The sequence below is a fragment of the Acromyrmex echinatior genome, chromosome 2 (assembly GCF_024713525.1).
Source record: "Acromyrmex echinatior isolate Ae372 chromosome 2, ASM2471352v2, whole genome shotgun sequence".
Taxonomy (NCBI): domain Eukaryota; kingdom Metazoa; phylum Arthropoda; class Insecta; order Hymenoptera; family Formicidae; genus Acromyrmex; species Acromyrmex echinatior.
In genome coordinates, this window is record NC_141853.1 from 26,888,005 (window position 1) to 26,908,775 (window position 20,771).

The 20,771-nt window shown below is 30.7% G+C and overlaps 1 protein-coding gene across 1 annotated transcript in view; it reads right to left on the reverse strand.

Moving 5' to 3' along the window:
* JMJD4 (jumonji domain containing 4) overlaps positions 1-19,904 on the reverse strand; it is a 37,289-nt gene extending 17,385 nt beyond the window's left edge. The window contains exon 1 of the mRNA XM_087402848.1: positions 19,754-19,904. The gene's annotated coding sequence lies outside the window, so the exon portion shown is untranslated. The remainder of the gene's footprint in view (positions 1-19,753) is intronic.
* Positions 19,905-20,771: the final 867 nt, after the last annotated feature.

A 20,771-nucleotide genomic window follows, 5' to 3' on the forward strand; every position in this document is an offset into this window, starting at 1 on the left:
ATGTTTGCAGAACTTTGAAAAATATTTGATACATATTTTTTTTTGTCGGCCATGTCCACTCTGAAGGATGAAAACTATTCCTTAAAGATAAGGGATAAATTTAGAACATATAAGGTGTAGTAACAAGATATCCATTATTTTTGCATGAAATTGAAGACTTTATTTAGTATAGTTATAATGATCCGATTTAGGTCAAATATGCACTGTTTTGTTCGATAACTTGTGTGCCATTTTGAAGATAATTCCATTATGCCTCTCTCATAGAAACCCTCGTCCCTATTGCAAAAAACTGGGACAGTCGATTTTCACAAGCTTCTCTTGAGGCGAATTTTTCATCAGCAAAATCATTCGCCATAGACAGGAACAGGTGGTAATCACTTGGAGCCAGGTCCGGACTATAAGGTGGATGCATAAGAACCTCCCAATCAAGCTCCCGGAGCTTCTGGCGAGTCACTATCGATGTGTGTGGCCTTGCGTTGTCCTGATGGAACACAATTCCTCTCCTATTGGCCAACGCTGGCCGTTTCTGGGCGATTGCTTCCTTCAGACGGTCCAATTGTTGACAGTACAGGTCCGAATTAAGAGTTTGGCCGTAGGGGAGCAGCTCATAGTAGATGATTCCCTGCCAATCACACAACAAAACCTTCCTGACCGTCAATCCTGGTTTGGTCACCATTTGCGCCGGCTCACCGCGATTCGACTACGACCGTTTTCGCTTGTCATAAGTGACTCACTTTTCATCACCAGTCACCATCCGCTTCAGAAATGGGTTGATTTTGTTGCGATTCAGCAGCGATTCGCAGATGGAAATTCGGTCCATGAGGTTTTTTGCGTTAATTCGTGTGGCACCCATCGAGCTTCTTTTTGTATCCAGCCTTATTCAAATGGTTCCAAACGGTTTTTTGTGCAATGTTTAGCTCCTGGGCAATCGAAACAGTGCTTACATGACGGTCGGACCCGACGATTTCCATTATTTTATCGACATTTTCGACAATTGGCCTTCCAGAGCGTGTTGCATCTTTGACATCAAAATTACCGGAATGGAATCGACGAAACCAAAATTGCGCGTGATTGGCTGTTACAGTCAGGACCATAAACACTATACACATTTTCAGTCGCCTGGCTTGCGTTTTCGCCTTTATCGAAGAAAAACTATAAAATATGGCGTATTTTCTCTTTGTTAGTGTCCATCTTTGACGCGCGCTCAAACAATACTGAGTCAAGCAATCACAAAATTGTCTCAGAAGTTTTTTTACGAAATTTTAGTTTTAGTACGAAATCTTATCTTTCTAACGCCATCTAGCGTAACCTGATCGCACTTATACAACGCGAGATACAGATTACTAAAGCCATCTATTAGAAAAATAATGGATTTCTTTTTACTACACCTTATTAGGTAAAATAAGTTGAAAATTTTAAAAAGTAAAATGTATTAGAGAGTTTCTGGGATCGCTGAAACTAAATCTTACGTCAAAAGTATAAAATTCAAAATGGCTGACCCAATATGGCGTTCAGATACATCAAAATTTTTATTACAATATTTTTTATCAAAAAGGATAAATTTTAAAAATTCTTGTCATCATATAATTCAAATTTCCAATTTTGGGAACACTGGGAAAAAACACTCCGAAAGGTGAGAACCTTGTAACACATTTTTTGCAAAAATTATAAATTTTAACATAGCTGCCATATCGAGACAAATAGCTGAACCAAATGTTTCGCAAAGTAATTATAATAAACCATGGAATTTTTAGTTTTTTGTATCTTGAATTTTTATTTTTTCGATTTATTACTAAAAAATCACATTTAAGTATGAAGTGCATGTCCGATTAACAAAATTAAATCATTAGCTATGTTTCTTTATTTAATATGCTGTAAAAAGTGAATTAGACAATTAAATGTATAGAATCGTCAGTACAAAATTGTTTTTGAGAATAATAGATCAATTTTAATGTTCACATCACATTTTGTAGGTATTTCAAATACCTACATTTTTCATACCGAACTCTTTTTCATATAATCAATATCTTTCGTTTTATAAGCGAAAAACGCTTTTTGCAACTATTCGATTTTTTTCGCATGTTTTCTTCACTCGAGTCTCGAGTCTCGAACATACGTATTTCTTTTTTGATGGTCTTTCGTGAAGAGAAATGCTGGTTTATAATTTTTTTCCGGTAAAATTCTATTTCTACTGAACTTTTCTTGTTACTCGAGTTTGTGAAGGAGGGATATACTATATAATGTGCATAAAAAATCGTAAACAATTAAATATCTCGTAAACTGTTGCGTTTTAACATGATTTATACTATTCTGGATTAATGAGAGGGCACTATTACTACAATTTATTAAAACTTATATGTTATTTAGAATGCCCGCCCTTTGTTGATGCCTAGGACCGCCGAGCGGCCGATATTGCCGAGAAAGCATTTTTGGTCGCTTGAAACAAGCGACTAGTGTGAGAAAGATTGTCTCTGTCTCGTTCACTCTCGGCACGCCACAGGCGACACACGGACATAGGCTTGTGCTGAAGTGTGTGACGGTTTCGTCAAACCGTCTGATTCTGTGTCGCCATCGTCAACGCAGAGTTCTTGGATGAGTAGTCAGGAGCCTTCGCACAATGGAGGAAATATTAAAAACAGGAATAGATTAAGATTTTAATCTATCAGATACCAGTTAACGTCGGAATACACAGTTTTTGATAAGTTGAAATCTAATTATCTGTTCCTGTTCCTAATATTTTGCATAAAACCCTCCATTGCGCAGGGCATAAAACGCTACTAATGCTATACTAGAATCGTTCATGAAGTTTGCTAACGTTATAGCGCTATTGGCTTCATGAGTTTAGCACAGAGAAACCTGAGAGAGGACATGACGGCCCAAAACTAATAATCGCAAAATGCTGTCGCGCACTACTGCTTCTTGACAATATGGATATAAATTGCATAGCAAGATCCACATTTTTGAGGATACTTACGTCCACTTTTCAAGACTGAACACTTTTCAAAGTATTAACATTAAGGTTATCTCTGGTGAAAATTTTTCTCAGAATTTTTGATATAATTTTTTAGAATCTTTATATAATTTTTCGGAATTTCTTTATAATTATATAAGTTCTTCGCATTTTTTATACGAATTGGAACATTTCTCAGAATATTTATATCTTTTTTCAGAATTGTTCATATATGTTAATTATGAAATATCGTAAGATTTCTAAGATTTTTTGCAAGTATAATTTCTAATAAAATATTATAAAATCTAAAATATTAAAAAATATTTTTTCTTATGGAATGAAAAATTTCAAAATATTTCAGTATTTATTTATATGAAAAATTCTAAGAGAAGATAAACTTTCCGAATATTTCTGACTATTTCTGAAAAATGTTCATATAAAAATTATGAAAAAAACTTTCACCACATTACACCCATTTTTAAAAATGTGTTAGTATTTATATTTTACATAAACTATTATATATACGTATGAAAGTTGTTTCAAGCATTTTATTTTTATTAAACACATTTTTATAGTTTATTTACTTTATTTGTTATTATTTTATGTAAATATTATGCATTTATCAAGTTTTCTTCGTGTCCAGATCCATTCTTGGAATGCCAACGTTTCGTGAATCTTGCAGTCCATTTCATCAGGAGTAGCCTAATACTGAGTTGTTTCTCCGGACCGTCCTCTTTATATTACTACTTGTTGGAGTGATGAGGGAGAGGAAAAAAGGAAATTGTGTATGGGGGAGGGAGAGGAGAAAGGAAATCGATCGGTTTTCAATAACCGGGGACTTCCATATTTTATTTATGTTGTAGCCATTATCTCTATTTAAATTATTAGAGTGGTTTTGTATTTCTATACTTTCTGGTTTCTCTATACTTTCTTGAAAAGTATGATATAATGTTGGATATTGTGGTCATTTTGTCAAACAGTATTTGCTCTTGTTTCGATGTTGCATTCTAATGTCGATTGTGTGGCGCGTTTCAGCCTGATATCACGTTGATTCTTTTATCTGTAGATTGACCATTTTCCCGGTTTCTCCAATGTATGCCCGCAGGAACAAAGTATTTTGTATACTCCTGTGGAGTTGAATGGAGATCTTTGATTTTTAGGATTTCTTAAGATTTGTCTTATCTTTTTGCGGTTTGAAGATAGTTTGGATATTCTTTGTTTAATATCTTGCCAATCCGATCTGTTATTCCTTTGACATATGGGAAATCCCGCTTCCTAGCTTCTCTTATCCCGCTTCCTAGCACAAACACTACAATCCCTCACTGAAAAATCCGAATCACACATAACTATCTCAACGAACTTCATACAAAAGATCCAAAAAATCTTACTAAAATAATTACGTTCTACAGACCTGCTTGTAAGTTTCGACATTGAATCCACACTTTTTACACAAGTCCCAAAAAGTCATCAAATATAATAAAGGCTTCACAGAAGTCCCCTCCGACCTCATCCCATTATATAATATTAATTAGTTATTATTAATAGAGCACTGTTTAATAATCACTTACTTCTCCTATAACAACTAATTTTATGAACGAACTTCAAGAACGGGTTCTCCTATTTCTCTTGTAATTGTCAACATCTTCATGGAGCATGTTGAGAAAAAGACTCTCAGAAAAGCATCCAAAAAATCAGAAGTTTGGTTCCGCTATGTAAACGACACATTCGTGATATGGAGACACGGCAGTGCCGAACTCCATAAATTCCTTATTTTCCTCAACAATCAATATCCAAATATCTACGTCATAGACATAAAGGAAAACAGAAAATTCTCCTTCCCAGAGATCTTCTTGTCTCTAAGAAAGCAACGGTATCTTAGAGATCAATCCAGTGTACAGAAAACTAACACACAGATACATGCTGAGTCGCACCACTACCCAGCACAAAACATGTATAAATATATATACATAAATATACACACACACACACACACACACACACACACACACACACACGAGGATAAATCAATAAGTTCTTAGAAAATCTGTCAGAGGGCATTCGCAATGTCATGTCACATTACTTTTTGACAAGTAGCATCTTTCAACTGATTACTATTAAATTTTGAGTGGAATTCATCACGTGGTTTCATTTCTGTAGATGATTAAAGCAAACAACCTTTGTATTTTTTGCAAAATGGAAAAAAACGAGTTTCGTGCAGTGAACAAACATCTACATATGAAAGATTTAACGCCGAAAGAAGTCAAAGCTGAGTTGGATAATGTTCATAGCACATCTGCACCAATGTTTGTCACTGTATACAATTAGGTGAATGAATTTAAACGTGGTTCGCGAACGCGAGATACAGATTACTAAAGCTATCTATTGGAAAAATAATGGATTTCTTTTTACTACATCTAATATATTATTAGACTCTGACGATGATAATTAGATTTTTGTAACTTTTATGTTATCAGAGAGACTGAATTAATGTAATATTTTATTTTTGTTTCTTTTCCGCATTTATATACTATATGTTAAAATAGTAATAACTCGAATTGTATTTTTTAAATAATTCCTCTCTTGAAGAGTAATTAGCCTCATTAACTTTTAAATTTTCCATTTGGATTTTAATCTGTAATGAATATAGTTTTAGTACTTAATCGATTTTTTTGTTTTTACATCACTGCATTTAAAAAAAATTCTTTCTACGTGAGCATTGGAATAAGTTAAGGTAAAACTATTTTTGCCAAACTGAAAAAATTTATAAATAGGTATTGATCATTAATTTTTTTTATTTCAGAGATTTGATACCAAAATAACTCAATTTGTACTTCCTTTAAATTTTTTACTTCATCCTGAGAAAAGTAATACGGTAACTTATTCCATTGTTATGATATCGTTAATATTAGGAACTAAATTTTTATATTTATCACATACATATGTTAATGGTGGCCTATTACTACTTTTACTTAATGCAATCTTTATTATAAGAAACTCTAATTCAGTTATAAATTTATCTTTCAAGAGCAAACATTTAATAAATTGTTTTATAGCAATTTTATAAAATCTTAAACATCTTAACTTAAATTGTAAAACGTTTGAATGATTAGCAACATCATCTTCTAATGATGACAGATAATTTTTGCTGCATTACCTATATTTATATTTTCAATGGGTAAAAGTATGTTAGAATTATTTAAATTTGCAATAAATAATCGTTCCTGCGTTAAATAATCGGGTTTAATAAAATTCGAACGTAATAAACGTCATATACATTCTGTGTATAAATTAGAAATTAAATATTTTTCAGACTGAAACAAAGTATCTAAAATATGCATATGTGTATATGGAAGAACATTGCATAAATTCAAAAGGATTTAGTATATGGATTATTTAGTTTTTTTAATAAGAAATCAGCCATAGGATTTTTGTCTTCAATACCAACCAGTAAAAATGTTTGCTGCAAAAGCAGTTCACTGTTCTAAAATTCTGTTTACAGACTTTCGAAGAGTTAACCATCTTGTTTTACTGGGATTAATCATTCGATGTTTTTGTTTTTTCATAATATTTTGTATTTCTTCTAAAATTGCTTGTCGCTTTGGACTTTGTGAAAAATATAAATATGAGAGAATGCATTAAGCTTTCTACGTTTTTAACTCGTTTGCAGCATGACTAGCAATTAAATGAGTGGCAAATACATCCCAATACATTAATAAATATATTAGGATTATTTTTAATTAAATGGGATTGAAAAAAAATTCATTTTCCCCATCATTACATTAGCATTGTCGCTACAATAGTCTACAATATTATTAATACTTAAATTGTTGAGCTTCCAAACATTCAATAAATGTTTTATACATATTTTCTGCGGTATCACTATCTGCGAGCATTTTTACTAAATCTAATAAATGTGTAATGCATTTTTGTAATATCTGACTAGTATGCATAAGCTTTTATCATTGTTTAAATCAATGCTTTCGTCTACTATTATAGAAAATACATTATTTTGTAAATCTTCATCACATTGAATTTTAATATCATTAGCCAATAAATAGTTAATTAAATTGGTACATTTCAGTCTTTTCATTTTAATAAAACTAGGAATTTTGCTATCATTAAAAATAATTTTTGTAGTTGCAATACCTTCTATCGCTCTAAAATTGAGATAATGTTCAACTGCAAAGAGTGCATCGAAAGTCTGCAGTTATCATTATGTTCCATTAGTTTTTGTACAAATATTTGTACAAAATGTTTGAATTTATTTGTATGTCCTTTACATTTTTTTGTGTGTAATGTGTCAGCATGTTTCTTTAATTCACTTCGTTCTGCTACTAAAACTTTATTGCAAAATTATTATAAGGCAAAACTTTACATTTTGCCTTATATTTGTCTTCATCGCATGGAGCCAACTAACTATTGAATTCTGGAAGTTGTAACCAAGCCATAGTAAATGACAGTTTTCGCCAAGTAGAAACTCTTTTCTTTTTAATTTGTTACAAGGCTATCATCACTGTTATCGGAATCCATAACTCTGATGTCCAAGTTTCATTCTTTTATTATAAAAAAAAATTATATAAAATTAAAAAGCATGATAATGGCATACAGTTACTTACATATATAAACTCAAATAAAAAATAAAAATGCCGAAGGAAAACTAGCTTTCATAAGTTATGTATTTTCTATTATCGAATTCCAGATAAAGCAAGTTGAGAGCACATTGAGGTTGAAATATTTAAAATGCTACAATGGATGACATCACAGTGACAATGTGTTCACTCTAATGTGAATGAGTGATGAAAGAATTATACAGATAATTAGCAAGAAACAAGACTGATAAGTGGTAAATGAAATGAGACAATTGACAACAACAGAGAAAAATATCAGAACGTTCCTCGTCTCGATCCCAGGCCTGTTCTCTCCTCCGAGTTGGTAGACTTTTGCTCTACCATTCAGCCACACAGCCTGACGCTGTTGGTATCTCTGTTGTGTATCTAGTTCTTGTGTATCTAGCTGTATCTGCTGTATATCTAATCTTGTATATCTTGTGTATCTGCTGTATATCTAGTGAATTTCTTACACTTATATGTACAGTATATACAACAGCAACGACTGGTCGCGCTATATATCCTTTCATAGCCAATGGAGACATGATTTTTTTACATTCAATATTATAAGAATTCTAACGTATGGTTTGTTTTCTGTCTGCACTAGACAACGAGTTTTTTCGAAGCTATAAAAATCTTTACATTCTGGTCTTTTTTTAACTTAAAATTCCCTACGCCTTTTTTTAAGTAAAAATTCCCTACGTTAAGAAGAAATCCCTACTTTTAACACTGACAGTTTGACAAAACGACCACAATAGTCAACATTAAAGTAAATTAATAACATTACTTTCCAAGAAAATATAGAGATACAAAACCATAGAGATACAAAAACACTCTAACAATCTAAATAGAGGTAATGGTACAACATAAATAAAATATAGAAGACCATTTTCCCGGTTATTAAAAACCGATCGAATGTATTCCTTCACCCCCTCCCTCCCCTACAATTTTCTTCGTCCTCTGCATCATTCCGACAAACAGCGTAACATAAAGGGAACGGTCCGGAGAAACAACTTAGTATCAGGCTGTCCTCGTCCTGTAAGATTCACGTTGGCATTCCAAGAATGGATTTGGACACGGAGAAAACCCGCGAAACGCACGATCTTTATATAGAAAGCGCCCGTGAAAGAATATTATTATTATTTTCTTACTACAATACTAAAATTTGAAAAGCACAAAATGATAAAAAATTAATCTTTTTTTGTATAAATATTTTAAGTATTTAAAATGCAATTATAGGTTTCATTGCGACGCAAGGATTAGGTGTTTTTTAAATAAGGGAACAATATATTTTGTTAACAATAAAATAAATTAAAAGAAGAGTTGATGAGTTAAGCTTAATTATATGTGCTTGTAATTATAAATATTTTTATACACAAAAATTGAAACATTTTTCGTTGTATTTTATCGACATTTATATGATCACCAATCAACATTTATAATATGATCATCAATTCTCCCTCTATCCTGTGTCGCCTTATAATAGCTTATTTAAACTTTTTGAACCTAAATATCTAGATCGATATTCATAATCAGAATCTTATATTCAAAACTGTCTTAAGTACAATCTTAAGAAGTCACGAACAAATAAGAGGGCCGAGAGTTTGAATCCGAATTATTTTATTTATTTACAGACCAATATAACCACGCAATTTCTGCATCGCAATGAAACTTTACATAATACATCTTGAATATTAAAGTACTTATACAAAAAAGTTGAGATTTTTTAAAAATTATTTTATAATATATACTTTCATTATCTTCATTAGAACACAGATAAAAAAATACCGTTTAAAGAAAAAAACAAAGATAAGATCTGATCTCTAACGGGATAATCCCTTTTATTTTGCGCTAAGGTTTCTTGACTATATCGCCCGGAAGACGGCTTCGACCTTCACGATGCGCGGCAAACACGTCGGCCCTCTCTGGGCCAGCGGAAGGTCGGGGTGGTTTTCCGGTGATACTTCGGACTCGGATAGATCCACGGGTCCGAGAATACTCGCGGGTCGAATTTCTCGGAGCAGTAGTATTCGCGCACTAGGCTCCTATAAGCGGCCTCGCGGCGCACATGCGGCATCCATTGCTCCTACGAACATGCTGTTGTTTTAATTTTTGCGCTCGTATGGTGAGAGTACCGCGGAGCCTCACGGAGTCGGAGTATCGCTGGGGCGCTTGTTAGAAGGGATGAGCTGCGCCCTCCGATGAGGAAACCGCAAGGTAATAAATGAAGAGGCCGGTACCCCTTTTCCTTTGCGGGGGCAACTATCGAAATTAGAACGAGCGATGGGGAATTCGAGTGTCGAGATGGAGCGATGGGGAAGCTCTAGAGAAGTCCTTGTCCCCACTCGGACAATCGTCAGTGCTTTGTTTCGAGCTCTCAGGCGACTGAGGAAAGGAGCGTCCTGAGCGCTGGCGAGTGCTTAAGAACGTCGGAATATGAAGAGACGGCGGATTGCGCGCTATAACAGTGCGCTATTCCAGGTAATAGGTCGTCTGTTGGTGGCATGGAAGGGTGCACTAAGGACGCGAGTCGCGGAAATGTGTTCTGCGTTAGGCTTGGTACTCTCACGCACTGACACTTAAGAAATGTCACGGACAAGACACGTAACACTTAGTTCGGATACGACGAGATGTAAAAGAGAAAAGAAAAAAAAAGAAAAAGAAAAGAACGTTAACTAAATGATATTGGCACGGCATACTGTTGATTCTCGAAATATGTACAAAGATAAATGAACTAAAACTAATTACAATCGAATAATTAATGTTCACTCTAACTTTACAGTATAATGCTCGCGACAACAAGAAGAAAGATAGTAGAAATATAATTAGAGTTAGTTTAATATAAAAGACTCACGGCTTTACGCGGCGCGCGCGATGGTAGTTTATAGTGACTGATTCGGATACTTCGCGTTCCTTCGCGTTTCTTCGTAAACTTCGTTTACTTGCGGAAAACGTATCAATGAACTTATATGTATTTTACATATATACTTATATGTATTTTATATATATTAGGTTTACGCCTAATTTTCTTTTTGCTAGCTAGCTGCTAAATAGAATATTAACACTTAATATTGATGTGTGTGTGCGTGCATGAGTGCGTGTTGTGTATTCATATATACAAGATGTCTCAGCATATATTAAGTTGTTTGTTTCAAATTTGTTAGTCCAAAATTGTATGTATATCTTCGTTAAAAATAAACGAAATTTACATTTAGAAAAAGGATTTAGAAGTTTGAAATCTCTATATTCAAAAGATTATTATATTTTTTAAATTTATGTAAGTTCTGCTTTTCTAATTTTGACATATATAAAACTACGAACTGAAAGAGTGAAAAATTTGTTTCTCGCTTTATAGATCTGTTGTTCTCAAAACACATTTGTAAAAATTTTGTATTATCTATTGTCTTATCTTGAAGTTTTCGCTACAAAACTGTTTTCTTTTAAATGTTCTTACAATTTCTTTATTTTGAATTAAATAAAAAGAAGCATCTAACTTTGATTGCTCAATTCCAACAAAAATAATCTTATAACAATTAAAGCTGTATTCCAAAATTCACTGCCAGTACTAAAAATCTGCAGTTTATGCACTATATTTTTTTTTAGTACTGGCAGTTAATTTTGGACCATAGTCAATAAAACCAGAATCTTAAAGCTTAAACGTTGCTCTATCGAGAGATATAAATGCGAGTTTAAAAAAAAAAATAATATATACGCATTTAAACTAAAAACAAAATATTACTTTTCTTCTGTAACCATTATGCAATTGTTACTATGAAAATATTATATAATCATATTTTTAACTCAAATTTATATTCTATTTTTTAATAAAATTAGCGATTATACTATTCGATAAAGCAAAGTTTTAGTTTTAGAAATCTGTATCTTTAATTGTGATATGATACTTTGTAACGGAGTTATAAGTCAGAATGTTCCTTAATCCGCGAGTAATTCAGGAACAAAAAATTGTAAAGATACTTTTTAAAAACGAATTTTTAGGGAAAACTTTAAGCTTTTATGTTAGATAATCAAAAACTTCACAATATATTCTGTATAAAATTTTGAGTTAACAAAATTTGAAATGAATTTTCCAAACAACTTAATATTATTTAAGGTGCGGTCCTTAACGCTACAAATGCTTCGAAGCGTTTGATTGACCAATCGGAAGAAAAAATTTTACTAATTGATCAATCAAAAAATGCTTCGAAGTATTTGTAGCATCAAATGAACCATAACCTTAACAGACAATTAATTGCGGGAGCATATTATATAAGTGTAATGGAAAAGAGAAAAAAAATATTATATAAGGTTTCGTTAGAAATGGTTTAAAAGATATAAACAGTTGTAATGAAACATGAAATAAAAAACAATAGATTTTACATTGCGTAAAATATGGAAACATACATTTCATGTACGGAAAGATCGAATGTATTTATCTCGTGTGAATATTAATATCTTACTTACTATTTTTAAATGATTCAGTATCATTTCGGTCTGTATGAAAATATATGATATTCACCTCTGAAACAAACTCAAAAAAATACTACACTCAAAAAAATTATATCTATTATTTCCATTGTCAAAAATAGTAACTGCCATCAAAATGTCAATGTTTCGTCAAAATACACCAAAATATTTTGTTTCAATATTTGTTTTTGATTTAGCAATAAAGCATATTTCGTACTTTTTTTTTCTTATTCCTACATATTTAGATATAATGCTCCCGCAAAGAGAAGCCTGTCCGCTAAATCCCTTATATAAATACATATTATATACTCTGTGTGTGTGTGTGTTTATTAATTTATTTACTTTATACGTGATCGATCGATCAAGAAAAATCGTAAGGAAATTAAAAAGAAACATTTTGTATAGATAAAACTCTATACTTTTATGTAAAAGTATCAAATTTTTTTAAAATGTACTTTTTATCAAACTGCTGACTGTTGAATATGCGTAATTTTAAGGATGACATATAACAATGTGATCTTTTAAGATACGGAATCATACCCATAAACATTTTTTGAAAAACAGCTAAAAATTACAAGTTTTAAACTTTAAGACAGTTTTTTATCTTTGTTTTTTGTTTTTATGACTTTTCACCGAGTTTTAATGATTTAATAGTTATGCAATTTTGAATGCCTTGAAAGTATTTCCTGTTGAATATTTTACGTATATTACTTTTGTAATATCGAAGCTATTAAACAATTGTTAAGAAATAGACGAATGTCTGCAATAATATATTCGAAACTGCACTACGAACATAAATATTGTTATAAAATATATTTTAATATGGAAGTATGTTTCAGCAAAATAATACTTTATAATCTCATTGATCCGATATCAATTGTTCTCTTTTTCGTTCATTAGATTAACTATAATATATCTGAAAATAATCAATTATACGTAATCTAAAACGAAATGAACTATATGTTCGCTGCCATAATAAAATGTCAAATTAGTAATATGCAGAAATAAATATGATTTAATTTTTCTTTGCAATAAAAAAATAGTTTTTGGTACATTTTATTTATTCTATCGATTGCAAAATTAGATCTGTGGCTGGATTAGTGTACTTTTGGAACCTAAAGTGAGATGGGTACGTTTGATATTTGATGAAAGCAAAAATTAAAGAAAGTTTTAGTGCAATCTCTCTAGCACAGGAATAAGAAATCTGTTATTGAATAGTATTTAAATATAACTTGGATTCATTGTTTATTTTCTCGCTTCTAATGTCAAAATTTTGAATAGTAATAATGGAGCATTAAATGTTAAAATGGAAAACTTTGCATTAAAATGATTGAAAGTTGATTTAATTTAATTAATATTAAACAAAAACGATATTTGCTGGAATAATTTGACATAGACACACCACGTAAGAATAATTCTTTGACACTAATGAAAAATGTCAACTTTTAAGAAAACTTGTATTTTTTTTTCCTAAAACTAGAACTACAAGTATCTAGAGAATTCTTTTTAAATATGGATACACAAGTTTGTTTTAGTTTTTCAAGTGAATCCTTTTTCATGCAATTTGATCAAATTTGAATAAAAAATTGTGATTATATTTTATATTTTTCCTACGAAATGCTTAGAATTTCTTATACGATGTCAAAAAATATTCCTTACTCTTAAATGCAATCAAAATTACACATATTTATTAGAAAATACAATATAAATATGTTTCACATTTATTTATTTAAAAACTTCGGTACCTAGAGTTTATTATAGTTTTTATTTAAATTGATTTTCTATTTAAATTTATTTAAATAAACATAATACATCAATTTCATTTGCTGGGATATAGTATCTTATCCAAACAAGAGAAAAATTCTGAAATCGATGAGTTATTATAATAGAATAGACAAGAAGAAGAATATGGAATGACAGTCTTATTATATCAAGTATTATTACCGCTATTATCTCAAGTTATAGAAGTTGACTCTTTACTGCAGTCATATCGAATATATGTACATATAATAATGAGACATAATGAGATATAATGAGACACGAAAAATACATGAATTTTTATACATTTATAGTTACAGTGACAAAATCTTAACAATTTTAGAGAAGTCAGGATGCTAAAATAATTATTAATGTATTTTAATTATATTGTGCAGTTTAATGCTTATTGTTACGACATTTTACGTTATGTGGACGAAGATACACTAACAAGTGGCACTGTCGTGACGTCATGCAACATACGCAAAGGCCTGAGCCCATATTCGTGTGCGATTGTGCTTCGGCCAGTAAGATCAGTTTTAGGCGGTAGAAGAGAACTAGCTTTGACTCTTGCACTACATTTTCATTGTCTCTTTCACTCTAGGTGCATCAAAGGCGACTAATTATAAGACAGCCTGTCCTTTTATTGTGATCATAATACTTGATATAATAAGATTGCCATTTGTTATTATCCTCTTGTGTATTCTACTATAATAATTGATTTCGAAATTTTTGTCTCGTTTGAGTAAGATACTGTATCCAAGCAAATGAAATTGATGTATTATATTAGTTAATTTAAATATCAAGTTATATTTAAATACTATTCAATAACAGACTCTTTTTTATTCCTGCACTAGAGAGATTGCACTAAAACTTTCTTTAATTTTTGTTTTCGCCAAATATCAAACGTACCCATCTCACTTTAGGTTCTAAAAGTGTACATTGGTTCAGCCACAGATCGAATATTTTGCAATCGCTAGAATAGATGTACCCGAAAACTATTCTCTTATTGCAAAGAAAAATTAAATCATATTTATTTCTGCACATTATTTATTTGATATTTTATTATGACAGCGAACATATAGTTTATTTCGTTTTAGATTATGTATAATTGATCATTTTCAGATATATTATAGTTAATCTAATGAACGAAAAAGAGAACATTCGATATCGAATCAATGAGATTGTATATGATAAAGTATTATTTTGCTGAAACATACTTCCATATTAAAATATATTTTATAACAATGTTTATGTTCATAGTACAGTTTCGAATATATTATTGCAGACATTCGTCTATTTCTTAACAATTGTTTAATAGTTTCGATGTTAGACAAGTAATGTAAAATATTCAACAGAGAACACTTTCAAAGCATTCAGAATTGCATAGTCAGATCATCAAAATTCGGTAAAAAGTCATCGCAGACAAACATAAAAAAACGTTTTAAAGTTTGAAACTTGTACTGTAACATGCTTTTGGTTGTTTTTCGAAAAATTTTTATGTTTATGGTTCCGTATTTTAACAAAGATCACATTGTTATATATCATCCTTAAAATTACGCATTCAATAGTCAGTTTGATAAAAGTATTTAAAAAAATTTGATACTTTTACATAAAAGTATAGAGTTTTACCCATACAAAATGTTTCTTTTTAATTTCCTTACAATTTTTCTTAATCGATCGATCACGTAAAAAGTAAATAAATTAATACACACGCGCGCGCGCACACCCCACACACACGCACGCATGCACACTCCACACACACACACTACACACACACACACACACACACACACATACACAGAGTATATAATATGTATTTATATAAGGGACCTTGGGATTTAGCAGGTTTCTCTTTGCGGAAGCATTATTGCTAAGTAACAATTCGATAGAGCAATGTTCCGGCTTTCGTTTTTTAATTGTGATATGATGATTTTTGTCGGAATAATAAGCAATCACACACATAAGATTGCTTCTTTTTATTTAATTTAAAATAAAAAAATTATATTATATGAATATTAAAAAAAAACAGTTTTATAACGAAAACATTAAATTTTCACGATAGACAGAGAAAAGTTTTCACAAATTTGTTTTGGACACGTGACAGACCTACAAAGTGAGAAAAAATTTTTTCACTTTTTTCAGCTCATAGTTTTGTACATGTGAAAATTATAAAACTCACATAAACTAAAAAAATATAGTAAGCTTTTGAAAATAGAAATTTCAAGCTTCAAAATTTTTTTTCTAAATTTAAGTTTCATTTATTTTTAATGAAGATGTTACATACAATTTTGGGTTAACAAAATTTGAAACGAACAACTTAATATATGCTGAGACACTTGTATACAGGGTGGGCCATCTATTGGTACGTTTTTAAAAATGCGATCAAATGAGCATACATTGATATTTTTTATTAATTTTTTTTTTGTTGTGAAGCTAAAAGTATCCGCGTCAAGAATGAAAAACGATTTCGTTCATGTGGCTCCCTCTACTGGCCTTACAGTATGCCATTCGGTCACCCCAATTATTAATGACATTTTGGACTACCTCGGCGCCAATTTCACTCAAAACAGTCGTAATATAATGTCATCCACTAACATCCCTTTCTCACGAACTTTCCTCACCAATTTGCGTATAGCTCCTTCGGTGGGTGCTCTATCACGACCCATATTTCTTTTCAAAATTCGTACAGTTTCGGCGACACAGCACTGACTTTGAAAATAAGTTTTTAAAATTTCAAAACGCTCTTCAAGAGAAAACATGTTGTTTCGTGCCGCGGACGGTATGACTAATAAACTGTCAAAATTTCGGGTCTGTAGCTCGTTCGGTGTTGCCATACGACGAAATTCAAAAACGTACCAATAGATGGCCCACCCTGTATATACACGCATGCAAATTAATATCAAATGTTATTACTTTATCTAGCTATCTTTAGCAGCTAGCTATAGCAAAAGAAAAATTGCGTAAACATAAATATATATATATATAATACGTATAATTATAGCCTATGTTTAGCTCATCATTGATATATATATATATATATATATATATATATATATATATATATATATGTATTATATATATATATCTATATCAAAAATACAAAAATTGAAAAATGTAACGATGATTTAAAACGTGTATAAAAAATAATTTTATTAACAAACGGCATTTTTTTTTATCTGTGCTCTAATAAAGATAATGGAAGTGTATATATTATAAGATAATTTTAAAAAAAAATCTCAACTTTTTTGTATAAGTACATACTTTAAATATTCAAGATGTATTATGTAAAGTTTCATTGCGATGTAGAAATTGCATGGTTATATTGGTGTGTAAATAAACAAAATAATTTGGATTGAAATTCTCGGACCTCTGATTGGTTCGTGACTACTTAAGACTATGCTTAAGACAGTCTTGAATATGCAATCTGATTATGAATACCGGTCTAGATATTTAGGTTTAAATAAGCTATTATAAGGCGACAGAGATAGAGGAAGGATTGGTAATCATATAAATATCGATAAAATACAATGGAAAATGTTTGTTTTTGTGTATAAAAATTTATAATTACCAGCACATTTATAATTAAGCAGCTTAGCTCATCAACTCTTCTTTTAATTTATTTTATTGTTAACAAAATATATTATTCCCTTATTTACAAAATACCTAATTTTTGCATCACAATGAAATTTATGATTGCATTTTAAATACTTAAAGTACTTACACAAAAAAAATTTAGATTAATTTTGTCATTTTATATTATACTTTTCAAATTTACGTATTGTAATAAGAAAATAATAACAAATAAAGCAAGCAAGCAAACTATAAAAATGTGTTTAATAAAAACAAAATATTTGAAACACAATTTTTATATATTTATAATTTATTTAAAATATAAATATTAACACATTTGCAAAAATGGGTGTAATATCCCTAGTAAAAGTTGTCATAATTTTTATACGAATTGGAACATTTTTTTTAGGAATACTTATAAAAAAAACGGAAAGTCAATATCTTTTTCAGAATTTTTCATACAAGTGAATTCTGAAATATTCTGAAATTTATCATCCCATAATTTTTTAAAAATATTTAAAAATTTTTTAGATTTTATAATATTTTCACCAGAAATTATTTACAAAAAATCTTAGTAATCTTATATTTCATAATTAACATATAGAGGAAAGGTCCCTATTATGAGATACCGAGTTCATTTTGGCTAGAAGTTTATAGGCAGAATTTTAAAAAATAATAGGTCTTTTTTAATAGGAAGAAAATTTAATAAACTTTAAGATAACTTTACATAAAATTTAATTCAAATTCCATTTTTTTTTTAATTAAAGAACTGTAAAAAATAAGCAAATCGCAAAGTCAAAAATTGTGTTCCTAATATGAGATGCCCTAAGAAATTGATAGTAAAACGCAAACTATCAATATTACAATTAAAAAACTTTATTTAATGTTCCTAAAATACAAATAAACACAGCCAACGTGCATGAAAAATAAGTATGCGATAGATTATATCCACAACTCGTTTTCAGGTAGTTGGAATCAAGCATCACAGATATAGGCACTTGATATTCATTCCGGTTGTCTTTTTTATTATTGTACAATAACATTTATACTTTAACAATGATTTTCGCTATAACATAGGAACATGGATTATTTCATATTAGGAATATCCTAAGTATCTCATCCCAGTAAACGAGAATGAATTAAAATGGATTAAAATTTTTTTCTATCCGAATGAGTATTTTAAATAACGAATACTTTTTTTTTAAATTTAATTGGATTCAATTAGATTTAATTGGATGCAATTGAAAATTGCATTTCCTATATAAAATTTTGAATTGAACAGTATTCACAATGTACAGAAAAAGCTAATATTATTTTTAGATTAAAAGAGATATGTTCCATGCAATTCCTATAAATGAATAAAAATGCATTCAGGATTGAAAAGCATTCATTTTAACATTCGTGAATCAATATTTTTAAAAATCTGAATCCATTTCAATTCATTTCAATCCATTCTCGTTTGCTGGAATATTACGATTTCCACGACTTATAGTTTTATGATCATCAAATTTAACTTCTGTAATTAAATAATTCAACCTATCCCGTATTTTTCTATTAGTGTGACCTTACTCTGCATAAAAAATTTATTGCCAAATATTTATTTATTAAATAATAAACAAGGTTTAAATGCTCATCTCAATGAAACTTGAAGATATCCAAATTCTAAAATCTTGTTTTATGGTAACTACAGGCACGATCTAATAATGAATTTTCTACTAAATAGTTTTCAATCCAAGAGCAATAAATTCATGATGGAACCAATAGATAGCGTTTATTAATTTAACAGAAACGCCGCTACCTCATATTAAGCGCCTATCTCATAATAGGGGGCTTTTCTCTATGAAAAATTCTGAGAAAAGATGTAGATTTTCTGAGAAATGTTCGTATAAAAAAATATGAAAAAGTTATAAAATTATATAGAAATTCTGAAAAATTATATAGAAATTCTGAAAAATTATATAGAAATTCTGAAAAATTATATGAAGATTCTGAAAAAAATTATATAAAAAAATTATATAAAAAATTTTATAAAAAAAATTCTGAGAAAAATTTTCATATAGATAACCTTAATGTTAATACTTTTAAGCAAAATAAACATCACGCACACGTAAGATTGCAGAGATGAATATTTCTGTTCCACAGTTTATGAATGCAGCACGATTATACGAACCAAATATCATCTGTGCCAGAATTAGACGTATATACCCTCAGAAAAATGAACTTTGCTATGTAGTTTACATCCACTTTGTCAGGGGGCGGTAGTGCGCGACAGCATTTTGCGATTACAGGTTTTGGGCTGTCATGTCCTGTCTCAGGTTTCTCTCTGGTATTAGTAATGTTTGCATTCATAGCGTGAATAGTGTCTCCTCGAAAAAAAAATGCACCCTTAGAATAACTACCTCACCTTCGATTTTAATGAAATTAGATTTATTCGACGCGTTTTCACTCAAAACGAAAGAATCTGGCAGAAAAACGCGGCAGTCAGATTGTAAGTACTTCTTCTGAATTGTAATGGCTCTTGCCGTAGAACCGGCGAATCCGGCCAATGCGAAGAGAAAGTGTATGATAAATCTGAAACAGCCAGGTAGCCGCGTCATCTAGAGAGAGGCGAAAGGATTAAAGCTCCTCCTATCCTTATATCATTCGAAATACTACGACCGATATTCATAGTCGATTCTTATTTCAAGACCATCTTAAGTAATGTCTTAAGACGCTAATGCGGCCCTCTGATTGGTTCGTGACTTCTTAAGACCGTACTTAAGACGATCTTGAATATAAGATCTAATTATGAATATCGGTCTAGATATTTAGGTTCAAAGAGTTTAAATAGGCTATTATAAGACAACACAGAATAGAGGGGGGATTGGTGATCACATTATAAAGGTCGATAAAATATAACGGAAAATATATTTTAAGATAAGTACACAACTTGTTGGATTTATGAGGTCTGTTTTCTGTGGCTGAACTAGTACACTTTTGGAATTTGAGATAAGTGTATGTTTTGTAGCGGATTACTACATATAATAAATTAAGGTATTGGAGGAAACTCGGATTTGTAAAATAACAAATGTTCGTTTATTCAATAGCACATACAATTTTCTATCGTACCAGTGTAACTTGACTTGACTCATGTGTTATTGTTAAAAGAGCAAAGAGTGGTATCTAGATGGGTAATTCAGCATGACATTTTGTGTGAACGCGCCATCTGGTTACGGAGTGTGTGAGTCTAAGCGAGTCTGAAAGCATGGTTGAAATATGACTGAAAGAATGTGAGAATGTGTGTGTGTGTGTGTGTGTGTGCGCGCGCGCGTGTGTGTGCGTGCGCGCGCGCGCGCGCGTGTGTGTGTGTGTGTGTGTATTTTCACAGTTTGATATTTGTTGAAAGTGAGAAAGAGAGTGCTAGTGTAGTGCAGGAACAGAAA